The sequence below is a fragment of the Dipodomys ordii genome, unplaced genomic scaffold, assembly GCF_000151885.1.
Source record: "Dipodomys ordii isolate 6190 unplaced genomic scaffold, Dord_2.0 Scaffold34, whole genome shotgun sequence".
Classification (NCBI taxonomy): domain Eukaryota; kingdom Metazoa; phylum Chordata; class Mammalia; order Rodentia; family Heteromyidae; genus Dipodomys; species Dipodomys ordii.
In genome coordinates, this window is record NW_012267250.1 from 9,152,250 (window position 1) to 9,168,575 (window position 16,326).

The 16,326-nt window shown below is 40.9% G+C and overlaps 1 protein-coding gene across 2 annotated transcripts in view; it reads right to left on the reverse strand.

Annotated features, from left to right (window-relative positions):
• The window catches only part of Rhobtb1 (Rho-related BTB domain containing 1), a 136,788-nt gene extending 121,446 nt beyond the window's left edge, over positions 1-15,342 (reverse strand). For both annotated transcript variants that reach the window (XM_013017238.1, XM_013017239.1), the window contains exon 1: positions 15,303-15,342. The gene's annotated coding sequence lies outside the window, so the exon portion shown is untranslated. The remainder of the gene's footprint in view (positions 1-15,302) is intronic.
• Between the last annotated feature and the right edge of the window lie 984 nt (positions 15,343-16,326).

A 16,326-nucleotide genomic window follows, 5' to 3' on the forward strand; every position in this document is an offset into this window, starting at 1 on the left:
ACTCAGGAACTTGGAGGCAAAATGGACCATGTTATGAATGGCGGTGGGGGGGGTTGATTAGAATGATGACAAAGAGCCCAAACTAGTAATTTTTCTCAGAGTTAGTTATTATTTACATAAATGTGTATTATTTCTAGAGACAGACTTGAAGGCTGAGTTAGGAAAATCCAAATACAATCCCAGTAACACCCACTTAGCAAATCATCTGGTTCTCTTTCCTTTCTGTGACTCCCTAACAAACACATAGTAGCTCTGCTAAATCATTTCCTGCATACTGAGAAGGAGTTTCTGAAGAAAGTTGGTGACTGCCAGAAACCCAGTCAGTGGTTGCTCATTAGTAAATAGGGGGTAGGAGCTGTGAAGATAAAACGTGGACCCAAGTGAGGGATAGTACAGACAACGATTCATTCTAAATGGGAAAGGAAAGGAAGAAAGGGGAAACGATAACGCCAGATGATTCTGGCAACGAATGTTCCAGCACAAGGACTTTTCTGTGAAATTCATGCTTTTCTTCGGCTCCCATGAAATTTCATGTCCCAGCAAATTTCCCACCCCCGGTTTCCCATCTCCCAGAAAACTCCTGAAAAACTTCTCCTTGTCTCTTGCCTTAAATGTGGGTTTTATATAATGTTATCCACTTGGCTGTAACTTCCATTCTAGTCAAGGCATCTTACACATCTTCTGGATGTTTCTCTGGACTAGAAACCTCACCCTTATCCCTGATTTTCTTTCCATATCAGGCTCCTTGATTCAAAGGTTTGATGTTTTCATTTTTCTTTTCCTTCACAAGGCAAAAACAAACAAACAAAAAACAAACCCAACTGATAATGGTTACTTTGCACACAGAAAGAGCTATTTCCATTTATCCATCCACGGCCCTTGTCAGAAGCTCATCTACCATCTCCCATTCCAGCAAATGTCTCCATATAATGTACTCCTTGTTTCCGGTCTCCATCATTTCCCAGTCATCTGGATGATTTCAGTTTTCCTCCTTTTGCTTCCTTTCTCCTTTTGTCTAAACATTCTAACAGCTCTCCATTTAAGACAGCTGTCTTAAATGCTCATCTTTTAACCTCTAGTTTAAAGAACAATTCCTTCTGGGATCTTCTCCAGTCCTTGAGGAAGAATCATTACAACTTCCTTACAAACCAAGTATCTTTTTCTGCTGTGAAAATTATACTCATGCTACTGTGGTCTAATTTTGGTCAGTTCTGCATCCAGCAGTGTCCTTGCTCTTAGAACATTTATAATCTAACAATGATTCACATTTCTAATTTCCATGCCCATATTCAATGCTTAGGCATTGTAGGTGCTCTGTTAAGTGATAGATGACTAGATGACTTTCAGAAGTCAAATAGTACCATGAAAGGCCTAATAGAGGATTAAGGACACTATTTTAGAAAGTCACTGGCAACAGTAGTAAGACTGCCCAAATTTTGAAGGCAAGAGAACTGAAATGAGAGAGGTTAAAAAACAAACAAAATAAGTACAGGAGAATGTGGTATTTTTCTCACTCTTTTTTAAAGTACAGACTTGTTTTGCCATTTTATAAAAATCAAGTTAGATCTTTATATCTGAGGAAAAATGATGCATTTGCTCCAATTAACCAATCGTAAAACAAATTTGAGATCCACCAAATACATAAAATCTGTGGCATCAGTAGCTCTGTCTTATGATAGATCTTCCATGAGGAAGAGAAAATATCTTCCTGGGCTGGGGAGGTGGCTCAGTGGTAGAGCACTTGCCTTGCATGCATGAGGCCCTGGGTTCGATTCCCCAGCACCACATAAGCAAAAAGAAAAAAAGCCGGAAGTGGCGCTGTGGCTCAAGTGGTAGAGCGCTAGCCTTGAGCTGAAGAGCTGAGGGACAGTGCCCAGGCCCAGAGTTCAGGCCCCACGAGCGGACCCCCCCCCAATAAAAGTGTGCATCAGCACACCGGGCTATTGAGAAAATATCTTCCTGGAGTTTATGCTAATGGCTGGCACATATAAAATAGCATTTTATTTGTTGAATGAACAAATGCTCACTCAGCCACTTAGATTCCCACTGCTGCCCAGTGTCTCACTTCCCTTTTATAACCAAAGTCCTGAAGGTAATTTCCCGAGCTCTCATCTTTCCCTTCTTACCTCCCACTCCCAGCTCACACTGCCTCAGTCTAGCGTCTGTACTATCACCTTGTTCAGTATAGTGACTTCCACTCCACTTCTTCTCTGAGAGCATCCAGGCATCTGTGTGGCATCAAGAGCAGGGAGGGAAATGGAGGCTGTAGCTCATTCCAAAGAAGTCACTGGGTATGTGCTCTGGGACATCCCAACTCCTGAGCTCCTTCTCTTCTATGGCAATGCCAACCAGTGGGAGAGGTAAGTCAATAGTGCTTCAGGAGCAGAGCTCGATTTATTTACCCTGGCCACAAAAATGCCTCTGATAGGAGAAACAGGTGGGGCTTGACTCACAGAATTCCCTGGCATACAGGCTTAAATTTTCTCTCTGATTCAGATCCCAGACCTTCAGATTATATTCGTTCAGACTCCACCCTTGTTCTACTCCATTTTTGTGGTCATCAACACATCAGCATGTCTTTCCAATATGCCTGCTCTCATGTGTTTTCTTAAAAGCATATATAACATAGGAACCTCTACAATACTCTCAAACAGGCAGAACCATAGACACATTTTTGGTGCAGGATGCTTGGCAATTTATTTTAATTAAAAATGATCTCTTGATCAGCAGTCACCATCTTTACTTAAAAAAAAGAAACAAAAGCAACAAACAATCAACCAAACAAACCAAAACAATCCCTAGCCAAGTTTCTCAGCTGGTACAAACCACTCTTTTTGTTGTTATGGTTGGATCATTTTTTGAGATGGCCTCATGCTGTGTAGCTCAGACTGGTGTGGAACTCAAAAATCCTTCTGCCTGCTGCCGTCTAGTGCTGAGATTCCACTATGCACTACCATGTCCAGCAGAATCCAGTGTTTCTAATTTCTTCCTTGAGCATGCATAACCATACCTACCTTCCTTCAATCCTTACTCTCTTGCTCCATCATGACCCAGGAGTCTCCTGTTCTCCTTCTTCTCCATTCCTTCTTTCCTCCTCAATGGAGTGACCCTTTACTGCTGGACTGTTACAGGTTTGATTTCCTGAAACATTTGGTTTTACTGTTCTTTTTTTTTTTAAACCACCTACTTCCTATAAGCAATCAATCCGTATCCAGACTGATGAATGGCAAAAGGAGCCACAGGTTCATGTCCAAACCCCAGTACTCTTTGACAATCTCTGCAGCCATAATCCCTAGGAGGGCCAGGGATATCTCAAGCTTAAACTCAGTATGTCTAAACCGGAGCTTAGCATCAGTCTGTGTAAGCATGCTGTGCCTCTCATGTTCTCTTGATGATTTCCATCTTAATACTTTAGAAGACAGTCTGTCACTTTTATTTCCTACATATCTTTTGAATCTGTTCACATTTCCCAAATCACAGACTCCACATCCTTCCTCTTTTGGATCTACTGCTTACTCTACTGAAAATATTCATCTGGTCTACATGAATTTTGACCCTTACCAGTTTCAAGTTAGAAATAGTTTTTCAAAATATAAAATGAATATAACTCACTAAAGTTTTCCTATTAAACAAAACCAGAAGCAAAAATATAAGCAAAATCCCAATTTCCTCACTGGCTCTAAGATTTAAAAAAAATCATGTTCCTTGATGTAGATTAAAAATGGCTTTAATGCTGGGTGTGTAGTGGATCAAGCCTATAATTCTAGCTTCTTAGGAGGCAGAGATCAGAGGATCACTGTTAAAGGCCAGTCCAGGAAGAAAAGTTCATGGGACTCCATCTCAACTAATGCCTGGGCCTGGTGGCACAAACCAGATACAGAGGAAGCCCCATGTCTAGGCATAGTGACACATATCTGCTATCCTCAGCCACACAGGAAATGAAAGAAGGAGGATTGCAATCCAGACTGGTAGCATAAAACAAGACTCTACCTTCACAATAAGCACACCTTTTTTTCTGGCCTGTAATCTAGTAGAGAAAACAGATGACAGAAAGTAAAAGGACACACTGTGAAATAAAAACAATTCGAAGAGCCACACAAGACGGAATAAGAGTCCATAACATGAAATCCGAATGAAACAAGTCCACTAGGCCAGGAGTAAAGGAAGAGGGCATGATGCATGGGAAAAATACTCTATCAGGAGAAGAGCATGGGCAATATGGCTATCCTGAAAATAACCACTAGACCATAAGCCAGATCAAGGAAGAGCACATCTAATGTAATTCCTGGCATTCTTACAGTGTCTAGCACATAATAGTTGATCAAAAAAGAAATAATTTTACTGAAAATACAGTGTATGAAAATAAACAGGTTTTATTTTTATTTTTGTAGTGGGTATGAAAATAAACACAGTTATAAATGTTCAGTGAGAAAAATTTACTCATAGCCTAAGGTTTAAAAATCCTGAAGACCGCACAGTGCTGAGATTAGTCACATGAACAAAAGCTATGGATGGACTTAAGAAATTAAAAAAAGAGAGCTTCTTTCCATTCTTATTTTGTCATAGGTGGTAGTGAATGGATAGGAATGATAGGAAATTTGTCTCTTTCTTGTGGTCATGAGTTTTGAACTCAGGGCTTTGTGCTTGTTAGGCAGATGCTCTACCAACTGACCCATGCCCCCAGCCAGTGATAGAGATTTTTTAATAACAATTTCTCCTGGACAGAAACAACTTTTTTGATTATATACGAGATATGTTAAGAAACAAAACTAGTATTTCCTAAGTTTTTGCCACTGCTTCTATGGAACAAGGTCTCTTGCAAAGGGAAAAAGAAAAGACTGGGCCCAGAAATCTGATGAGGAGACAAAGAAGCAAAGAGTTTTAAAAATATGTTTAGTGTCTGGATTGTGAATATTCTGCTGTGGATGCCTTTTTATATCTTAGGATTTAGAATGCATGCCATCAAATGCTATATAACTGTCTCACCTTCCATATGGTGACAGAATTCTAACAACTATATCAGGATCTCAAATAAGTAGGCAAAACTAAACTGTTGCATAAGTTGTTTTCCCTCTGCTCCATTTCGAATACAGAATCGCCCAAGTCCCCAGTTCATGAAAGACAATTTTTGCAAATTAGAATAGTATTCACTATGAATGCATTTTTGCAATGATGAGAGTAACAACATTCCATGTTGAAATAAGAAATTCCATCTGATCTCGATTTAACACAAAGGAGGGTGGGGGGAGAGAAACACATTCCACTTAAGAATGACAAATAAAGCTGTCAATGTGATCCATTTATAAGCCCCTTGGAGAATGCTGTCAATCAACATAATGTTCTGAGAGACTAGTTATTGTATTTGCTCCCTGAGAAAGGGAAGGTTTGGAAGTCTCCAATGAGTTTCTATTTCAGGGAACTAAGGTTAGCTGAACTTATAAATTGCAATAATCCATGTCTTAGGTGCATGTCCCTTTAAAAGAAGAGTGAGAACTCCAAATATTTTATTAAGTAGTGTGGAACAGTGAAAGGATGCGTGTTTGAATGGAATTGCCCTTACTGGGAAAAAAGAATGACTGTAAGAAGAGCTGTTGTTTTTGATTCCTGGCCCCATGACTGATGGAAGACTTTTTCCAGATATCTACTACAGAAAAAAATTACTGTAATTTATAAAGCTTTAGTTATAATCTTGTTTTTTTTAATTTTAATGGCTTATTTGCCCCAAGCAAAATGTTAGAAGTATTATCTCCCTATTCCTTTTTACTATACTCATGCTTCCTTCTTTTATGAAATATTTTTTCTATTAAATTACATATACATATATTCATGCACAAGTATTTATAAAATATGACCCTCTGCAAGGCATAAGTGATTTTTTTTCTCCTTTGCATTAGTTGCTAAGAACTGAGAATAAAATTTGCTACTATCTTCTAGCAAGGGTATTGAATTTCATGGCATAAATTTTGAGTATGAATTTCTCTTGGCCCTATATTTTGTTGGGAGCCTTATTTTTTTACACTCTTTTTTCTTACCTATTTGGAATATATTTTATATTGCTATACAGTATGTATTTTTATTAGCTTTCTCTGTAAGCTTTAAATCCTTTTCAGCATACAAATAAAATATATAACATTTATAGATACTCCTTTTTCTCCTATGGAAAGCTGCAACAGATAATTGATTAGTCTAAATAAATGAACATTAAGACACTGGTATTTATGGTAAATTAATTTTTATCATGTCTCATTCAGTATTACAATTGGACTTAAAAAATACATACACACACTTGTAGCTCTAGGATTCTTAGCCAAAACTCCATAAACTCTTTCAAATTATATGTTCAAAACTATGTATATGATTTTTGGGTTAAAATTTTAAATGTTGTGAAAGGTGAATGTGAACCAAAAGATGAAAAAAATCACTGCTGTGCAATATAATAATCCTGAAAGAGTATCAGATCTTGGTCTTTAGTCACTCAACTCACTGATACAAATATATGCTGAATTACTTACTAAGTGTCTGGTACTTAACAGATGTGATGGAGGAAACGAGACTTCAGTTGTGATCTCTAGTCCAGAAGGAACAAGTGTAGACCAAAACCATTTGGAAATACGATCACATATTATAGTAAGACAGATAATATTTTATAATGATCATACAGAGAATAATGGAAGAGTGAATGAGATTAGATGGTCAGGGTAGATCTCTCTAGGAGGTGACACCTTGACTAACATGTGATTAGAGGACAGAAATTTCTAGAGTGAAGAAATGCATAATTCAAAAACTATAGTGAAGAGATAGATTTGTAATACACAGCTCATCTAGAAGATATGAATGGTAGATTTCCAAACTGAATTTTCAATACTTTATTTTTGAAATATTTTCATGATTTTTTTATTACACATGAAATTCATTCTTTGAGCCTGCCCTCTTTAAGGCATTATGGAAGGTGTCCCAAACTTCTCTCCACATACCCAATTAAAAAAAAAAAACAGCTGCCATATATGTAAAACATCATGTACCTTGGATCAACTCTGTATTGTTCTGAATCATTAGTTTATGAATGGGTCAGGTAAAATCTAGGTCCTGGATGCTTTCATGCACAGTTTGAAACTCAAAGCTCTTTACAAAGGCACAAGATTAGCCATGCTAAAGTAGAAGATGGATGTGTCTGAGAAAGGAACCCAGGATGAAAACTGGAACTAAAAATTTCTTCAGAATAAGATCATCATACAACTATGACTCAGAAAATGTCCTAAATAGCTCTGTGGTATAAATCAATAAAGCAAAGTGTGACTAAAGATTGTATCTTCCACATTATTAGATGCTTTCCTGAATTAAATTATTCCTGAGGATATTAAAGGAATAATGCATCAGTTAGATGCTGCTGCTGCCGCTGAAGTCAGAATTCTCTGCCATGCTGACTCTGCACCTCATAGAAGCCTGTGCACACAGACTTTCAGTTAGGGAGTATCATTCATTCTATTTCAGATAGGGATAGTCTATGGTTGTGTGAAGCAGAATGATTGGCTTGAATCACAAAGAATTCCTGCAGGATTTGGAATTTAAGTTGTCTGACTTTCCCAGATACCATCTCCTGCCCTGTGCATCAATCAGACCTGTCATTTATACCTGGTTGTTTTGTGAATTTCCTCCTCTCCTCTCCCTCTTCTCTTCCTCTTCCTTCTCTTGCCCTTCCCACTTCCCTTCTTTCCCCCTCCCCTCCTCTCTCCTTTTTTTTCTTCTCCCCTCTCATTTTCTCTCCTTTCCCTCTCCTTCCTTCTCCTTACTGGTGCACAAATACTGGGGATTTGAATTCTGGGCATCACAGGAGATCTTACTCTACAACTAGTGCTTTGCCACTTGAGCCACACCTCTAGTCTGACATTGTATTGGTTAATTGGGGATTGAGTTATGCAGATTTTTCTGCCCAGGCTGGCTTTGAAACTCAATCCTTATATCTCAGCCTCCTCAGGAGCTAGATTATAGGGGTGAGACATTGGTGTTTGGGTTCATTTTTTTTCCTTTTGATGTTTGATAATAAAATTTCAATTTGGAAAAAGGAGATTTTAAGACTATACCCAAATGTAAAAACCAAACAGTGATTTCCCCATTTTTTTCCTACTCCTCTGAAAGTGTTTGTGCGGCTGCTTGGAAATGAATCCCTTTTGAATAACAATAGAGGCAGTAATATCATATCATATCATTAATTGAATATTTTGGTAATATTACACATTCTGCAAAGCACTGTATAACTTCATTTTATCCTCACAATGATCCTTTTAATAGCTTCTGTTGTTTTTCTCATTTAGCACCATAAGATGGAGACCCAAAGAATTAGCCTACAGGTCACAGACTTCCTGGCTCCTAAATAGAGGAGGAATTGGTATCTTCGCTTACTGACCTAAGCTGGGCTGCCTATGATTTCCCCATAATCTTTCCCTTTGTTCTCTCCCATAACTGACACAACAGTGTAGATTGCCTAACATGGACATTCTAAACTTTTTAGAATTTAAGGCTGACAACCATCTGGACTCTTTTTTTTTTTTCATCTGCCCACATGAATTTCTCCATATTTTGCTCTAAATACTACCTACCCTCCAGGCCTAAGGGAACAGACCTCCTCTCAGAGCTTCAGATGTCTCCTTCCACCCACAATCCAGCTACATTCTACGGCTCTTAAAAGCCCAGTTCAATTTCCACTTTTCCAAGTTAGCTCCCAACCTCCCAGCTGAGAAGATGCCTTTGCTTATTCACTCCTCTGTTAGGAGCCCAGTGTCCCAAGTTCAGCAGTCTGAAGCTCACAGAGGAGTTCAAGAGTTGTGTCAGAATGTGCCACTGGCCATTTTTGTCAGGAACATGTCTAGAGGGTTGTTGTTGTTGTTATTTGTTTTTTGTTTTTTTGCTTTAAATTCAGTTTATCTCTAGACATTCACGCAGTGAGACCAGAGGAAGATATTCTTAGGAGAGGACCACAAAGGCACAATAGTTATGATCATATAAAATGATGTTTGTAAAAATGAACTTCAAGAAATGGAAACAAAAGTTTTTTTTAAATTTTCTTCCTTTGTTGCTGTTTTTTTCTGTAACCTTTGTCTTGTATATAAATTTATCTGTTTTGAGGAGGGTAAGGGGGGCACAGAAATGGTGGGACAAAAGGTGAACAACTTCACTAGATATTCACTGGACACTATGTTGAAAATGAACTATACATCTTGTGAGGAGACACTGTTCAAAAAGAAATGTACTCATTGCCTGACTTATGTAACTGTAGCCCCTCTGTACATCCTTTACAATAACAATAAAAAAACAAAAAAAGCAGTTTTTCCATCTTCTTAAAACCTACTCAGCACCCTACTCCCCTGTTCTAGAAATTAATGACATTGAAATGCTAATATTCCCTGAGCAGATTTGCTACATTTAGCAAATTAACATTATTACATGAGACATCGAAAGCCATGAATTGTGCATTTGAAATCCATATTTATGTGGACATCTTTTACCTGATCTGCAAATTGAATTATTTCTTAGATTCAACTTTCTTAGCTATGCTGAGTATAAACTTTGCGGAGGGGTGCAAAGAGGTTCATTATCTCCTCAGAGAACTTAACTCATCACTAATCATTGATTTGTGTACATCCAACAAAAACACTGGGAGTTAGGATTCTGGTGGAGGACACTTGTAATCCTAGCTACTCTAAGGAGGCTGAGAGCTGCAGCCAAAGTTCAAAGCCAGCCCAAGAAGACAAATCTGTGTGATCTTATCTCCAATTAACTAGCAAAAAGCCAGAGAGTGGTTCAAGTGTTAGAGTAGCAATCCTGACAAAGAAAATGATTCAAGCAAGTGCTTCAACCATTGAGTGCAAGCCCAAGTACCAGCATCAAACAAACAAATCTCACTGTGCAACAGTCTTCATTTGGAGCAATACTGAACCTACTGGATGTGTAATATATACATTAAAATGTATTCATATGCATACATGTGTACATATAGGTATGTGTATATACATGTGTTATGTGTGGGTATAGGCTTATTACTGGGTAATAGATGCTCGTTGTTTTCCAGTAACTCAGTCTAATAATTTCTAGGTTCGAGCACATTGAAACCTTTCCATACTTTCTATACATCACACACACACACACACACACACACACACACACACACACACACACACACACACACACACACACACCTCTTAGGAGGAATCTAGGGAAATTAGAAACATACCAAAATTGGTACTGGAACTCAAAGGGATATCATCAGACCACTTAATTGAGAGATCACTAAAGGTGCTTGTTAAAAATGTAATTATCTGGGTGTAATTTCAGATCTCTTAATTCAGAGCAGTGTAGAATGGCTCCGTGCAACCTACGTTTTTAAAAAGCCTTCCGGGTGATTGTTTCATCTTCTATAGTTTAAGAGCAGCTTGGTTATAGATGCAATACTCTAGAAAGGATTGCTCTCAAAGTTAGAGGAAAAACGTTACCATTTTTCTTCTTAAGTTAAGGCACTGGCATCATGGGCTTCAGAAACATATCAATCATCTTCCAAATATATCTTGAGTCTCTTATTTAAATGCTCTGTATGTCCATTTGGATGGAATTTCTAAGCATTTACAGAGAAGTGGTAAACTAATGTTTGGTATTAGTAAGCTGCTTAATGGTTCATTAAAATAGTATCTGAGTTTATAGAGGACAGAAGAAACTTTAAAATAGACCATTCAGCTTGGATGCTGGTTGGCTCATGCCTTTAATCCTAACTACACGGCAGGCTGACAATATTGGGATAATGGTTTGAGGCAAGCTAGCCCAGGCATAAAGAAAGTTCACAATACTTCTCAACAAAGAGCTGGATGCAGTGGCACATTCCTGTTACCCTGGCTACTGGGAAGGCTAACATAGGTAGATCACATACAAGGGTGTACCCAGACAGGAACTGAGACCATATCTCAAAAGTAATGAGCAAAAATCAGTCTGGAGCTGTGGCTCAGCGGTAGTAGTGCCTCTTAGCAAAGGCCAGGGCTTGAGTTCAAACCTTAGTTTGATCTTTTTTTAAAAATCTCATCCACATCAAAATGTTCTAATGCTGCTACCCAGGATTGCTCAGGGCAACCTCAATCCCTTTGAAGGTTCTGAAAGCATGTCATTGGCTGAAGTTACCTACCCTCAGTGATTGAATGATCCCTAAGATTTTTGGCCTCTTGGTAGAAGGAACAGTGGTATAGAAGTTAGAAGGCTTGGATTATATTATTCAGGTCTATGTGTTCTCATTAATAAAACAATGGCTTACCTCATTAGCAGATTTATATAAATAAATAAATAAATGTATATATACATATAAATAAATATATGTATATATACATATATATATGTATATATACATATATTTATTTATTTATTTATAGGGCTGGAAATGTGGCTTAGTGGTAGAGTGCTTGCCTAGCATGCACGAGGTCCTGGGTTCAATTCCTCAGTACCACATAAACAAAAAATAATAATAAAATATAGCATATATAAAATATATACTAGAACTACATTTCCATTATAACCCCAGGCTTTGTTTGCTCTGCTGTCTGTTTCTGTGATTGGCCATGGTGCAGTGTATCCAGTTGTCCTGCCTGTCTGAGGGCACCCTCTCATCTCCATTTCTATGCTTGCTTCTCTATTCATACATTAGGCTCACTGTCTCTAACAGTGTAAGATAGAGGATGCTTCCAAGAAAGGGACAGCACGGGCCATTCACACATTTCTTTTATATGAGACAATTATTCATTCAAATACACTTAATCAATTAACAACTACGTGCCATTGATTACCATGCTGAACCCTGCAGAAACCCATAATGAAAACAGTCAGACATCTAAATTCTAAGGCAGGAGAATACCATGGGAGAAAATAATTCAGCCAATCACATGTAAGCTAAGACAGAGGTAAAAAGCTTCCATTAGGAATAAGCCCTAGGAGACCATGAAGGCCTGCAATATGAAACACAGGAAGGAAGGAAGTCCAGAAAGCCTCTGGGAGGAGGCAAGATTTACTTAGAAAGGAAGAAAAGATGATAAATGGGGGTAAAGGATCAGAGTACAGAAAAGGGCAGGGCAGGGAAGAGCTTGTTCCAGTATCTGGTGGTTGGACTAGCTTATGTGCTTGGCAGCTAGAATTCTGTAACAGTCCCTTTCCTCTGAGAGATCATTTAATTCAAAACTAGAGAAAGGAAATTCTCTAGTTTCCCAGAAAGTTTAAGGGGTTGGCCTAAGGCCAAACCACCAGGGAATTGATGGGAGAACTCACCCATGCTTCAGGGTGGGATAAGAATTATTATTATTTTTTCCCCCGGGCAGTACCAGACTACCTTGATTCAACTTTGGGGACTTTTACTCAAAAATTGTTTTCATTTGAGCATGAGAGCTTTTTGAACCTCAGTTTTCCTTAGGACAAAGTAGGGTCAATGTCTGCTGCATAGTGTTGTGTTTGAGATTTAATGAGGTAATGTGGCCCAAGGCCTGTTACATCATAACTGCCCAATAAACATAAGCTCTTTTATCTCCCACCTGGTGCCCTTTGCCCATGCAAAGCTGATGGGAAGTCCAAAGCATGGCAAAGGTTAAGGGGCTGCAGGGAAGGAGTGTAGCTGAGGCTTAGTTAGGGGTTATACATCTAAGCTATCCCACTGGAAGGAATAAGAAAAATAAGGGCCACTAAAAGTGGTCAAGGACAAACTTCCTCAACTTTCACAGTTTTGTTCCCAGCTTAATCTGCTAGTGGGGAATCTAGAATTGTTCATAACACAGAAATATAAAACTCAAGGAATGACTTCTGTCAATATTTATACTCAAAATTAGCATAGAAGACACAAGCTTTACTCTAGGATACCAGTAAACACTTCGTTGTTAACAACATGCAAAGAGAAAAATGTTTAACATGTCATTCAATCAACTAGGAACAAGGCAATTATCCTCAGGATATTAAAATAATAGCTGGTATTAAGGATGCTTAGAAACCAAGCCCAGGCTCCTGGAAGAATGAATAATTCATCCAAGTAACTATGAAAGGTTTTCTTCCTTGTATATGGACACAACCACAGACTGAATGGCTTTAAAATACCAAGAGACATATTTCACGGATTAAATTGGATACCTATTAGGCTGTCCCACAAACCTGATGTCTTCCCAGTAGTTTTACCCCAAATGTGAGGGCTTGTTTATGGTTCAGGCATGCATGAATCAAGACTGAGTATGTCTTTGTTTCAGAAGTTCACAGGGTCCCTTTTCCCCCAGCCATAAGGTTAGTGTCTTTCCATAAATAGCTTTTTGAAATGAAGCTGACTTTTATGATTCTCTACCCATGCTGCCTTATGGGAGAAATTTTATTTCCAACGTTCATAGAATGTGAATTGGACTCATTATTGTCTTCCAACTCATTGTTTAATTGACAGGAAAGTTGCATCTAAATTATCCTGGAAGCATTGGCAGAAGTGGCAAACATAAATTTAACAATGGGTGGATTATTACTATTTAGCATATTTATGGAATTTTAGATTCAGGGAGCATTTTACAAATCTTTTATTAGTTAATCCCTTTCCTTCAGAGTGAGTCTGACAGGTGGTAACCAATGCTTTGGGTTTCAAATTGCCAACATGTGAATATTTTAATGGGGGAGAAATTTTACCTCATTTCTCCTGGCTCCCAAATATACCTACTTTTTTCTTCTCATCACAGACTAAGGTCAGAGGCCTGCAAAGGGAGATTACGCACATCTGAAAAAATCAGTAATAAAAAAGCAATATACTAGATTCTGTCCCATGTAATCTAGTAATGTCAAGGGAGACCTCACCAATGCAGGGTGAAGTGACAGGTTTCTCAACACAAACACAGAACTTATTAGGAAGTAGTTAACTTTCCTACAACCGTGCAGCTAGCTTGAGCTCTTAAATCCTAACAAAGTCACACTTTCTGGACTCATCATTTAATGATGCCAGGGGGTGGTCATTACCTATTTTAAAATGCATGCCAGTATTTTTGTCTTTTGTACAAGGAACACCTAATTTAAACTAGAGAGTTCGTATTTTCTGGTTTTTGTTTTTGAAAACTCACAAGTTAAAAAAAAACACACAAAAAACGCAAGTTCCCTTAAATACCACTTCAAACTTTTTCTTGTAAATGAGAGAGAGAGAGAGAGAGAGAGAGAGAGCAGGGCACCGAAAGCTGCAATGAATCAAAGTCAAACCCTTGACCCAAACCTTCACACAGCCCGAGGCTTCCCAAAGTGACAAACCCAGACAAAATCAACCCCGCATCACCTGAGGCCCGACGCGCCTGGCCGCAGACGCCGAACCTCCTTTCCGAAGGGCCTGGTGGGGGACGCAATCTGCCCAGGTTCTGATCCCTTCGGTCTGCCAGTGACTTTATCCCTCTAATCCCTGCGGGGCGCCCGCCACCCCCTGCGGGCTGTGCGCGTGGGTGGGAGCGCGTCTTAGTGTTGCGGGGAGGGGGAGGGCGGTAGGCAGGAGGGCGGGGGTCCTAAGGTGGAAGGGGGGGTCTGGAAACAAGCTCCCCGCCCCAGCCCACCCCCGGCGGCCCCGGGCTGTCAGCCCAGCTGGAGAGCTGTGGAGGTCAGCAGGAGGAAACCAGGTCACCCTCTCTTTTTAGGGTGCGAAGGCGTGCGGTCAGCCCTACGGTCCCGTAGGCTAGGAAGAGGGTGGGCAGAGACCCCATGGCCACGCCCACCCCGGCGGAGCCCCGCCCCGCCCCGCCCCGCGCTACCTGGCGACGTGGAGACACGCAGGTGGCCGCTCCAGGTCGGGCTGGGGTGGCTTAGCCTGGCGCAGCGCCTTTGCGCAACGGGGTGGGGATGGGGGAGGGGGTGGGGTGGGGGAGAGGTTGGAGGATGGGGTGGGGATGGGGGTGTCCTTCCCCCCCCCCGGCCGAGGGGGCGTGGCAGGACGGGGGAGGACGGGCCCCGCCAGGCCGACGCCCTCTCCTCTCACCCTGGCTCCCCGCGGCTCCCCGCTTTGCCTCTTCCCTCCCGCGCGGGGAGGGGGTTCCGGGTCCCCACCCCATCCTCGCCGCCCGCGGGGACAGTCATCAGGGCGGGGCCCGGAGCCCGGTCCCGGGGAGCCCTGGGCCGACTCCCGGTCCTCCCCGATCTCGTCCCGGGTCTCTTTCCGGGCGCCCAGTCACGGGTGGAACCCGGCTGCAGTCGGTCAGGTGCCCGTGACCCGCCCATCCCGGCGCGGGTCTGGGGGTCACCTCCACACAGCACCCCCTTCCGGCTCCCCCCCACTTCCTATCCTCACCACCCACCTCTGGGAGGGGGCGCCAGGCTGGACCCCACAGCTCCTTCCAGGAGCGCAGACTAAGTATGGGGAAAGTTTCGGGCGGAGTCAGGGGTCGGGCGGGTCTCTGGTCCGGAGGTGGAAGGTGGAGGGGCCATCTGCAGGTTCTGCTGACATCACAGACCGCACGGGGCTCGTGTTCTTTACATGGAGACTCTCGTGGACACCGCAGCCTGCTGCGCGTGCTTTAGTCGGCAGAGCAGGGGATGGGTGTCCGGAACTTCACTGTGTTTTAACAATTGACGTTAGAGCCGAACGAGTGCATTGATACCTTTTCACTATTCACCAAGATGTGGACGGGCACTTCTGAATAACTCAAGAAGTTTCTTTCTAGTGATCTGGATGCTCTAGGTTGACAGTAATCACATGCCTCCTTATTTCCAGAACTTTCAGTCTTTCTATACTCCCCCCCCCCTTCTCCAGTGAGATGAAAGAGGGGTGAAAATAAGATGCAGCAGGATCAATTTGAAGAGCTTTTAACAGCTGGTATAAAACTACCAGAGAGGCACTTCACCAAAGACCTGAAAATTATCTGTAAGCAGGGTTTTCCCATCTTACTTTTTTTTTCCCTTGAGCTTGCTAGATACCACTGGCATCTATTATTTTTTTTTAAGCAGCAGTAACTTGTTTCTAAGAATTATTAAGTAGATTATGTATGTAATGTGGTTAGGATTTTCAGATCATCATGAAACCCTGTTGGCAAAAAAACAAAACAAACAAACAAAACATAGTAAGTAAACACACCGAGGGTATAGGAGAGCAACTTCCGGTGTCACAGACTAAGTAGGTCTATGACCTACCTCCCAGAGGCACACGTTTGAGACAAATTTGACAAGTGCAAGATTAATTAATGGCATCTGAAAAGTTGCCTGCGCACAGAACTATAAAGTACTAAGGAAAGGTCACATTCCAAGGGGCTTGACTTTGGGATTCCTCTTCTGATTTGAACCCTAGAATTATTTCAAGCCTGAAAATGTTTTCTATGGTTGCAA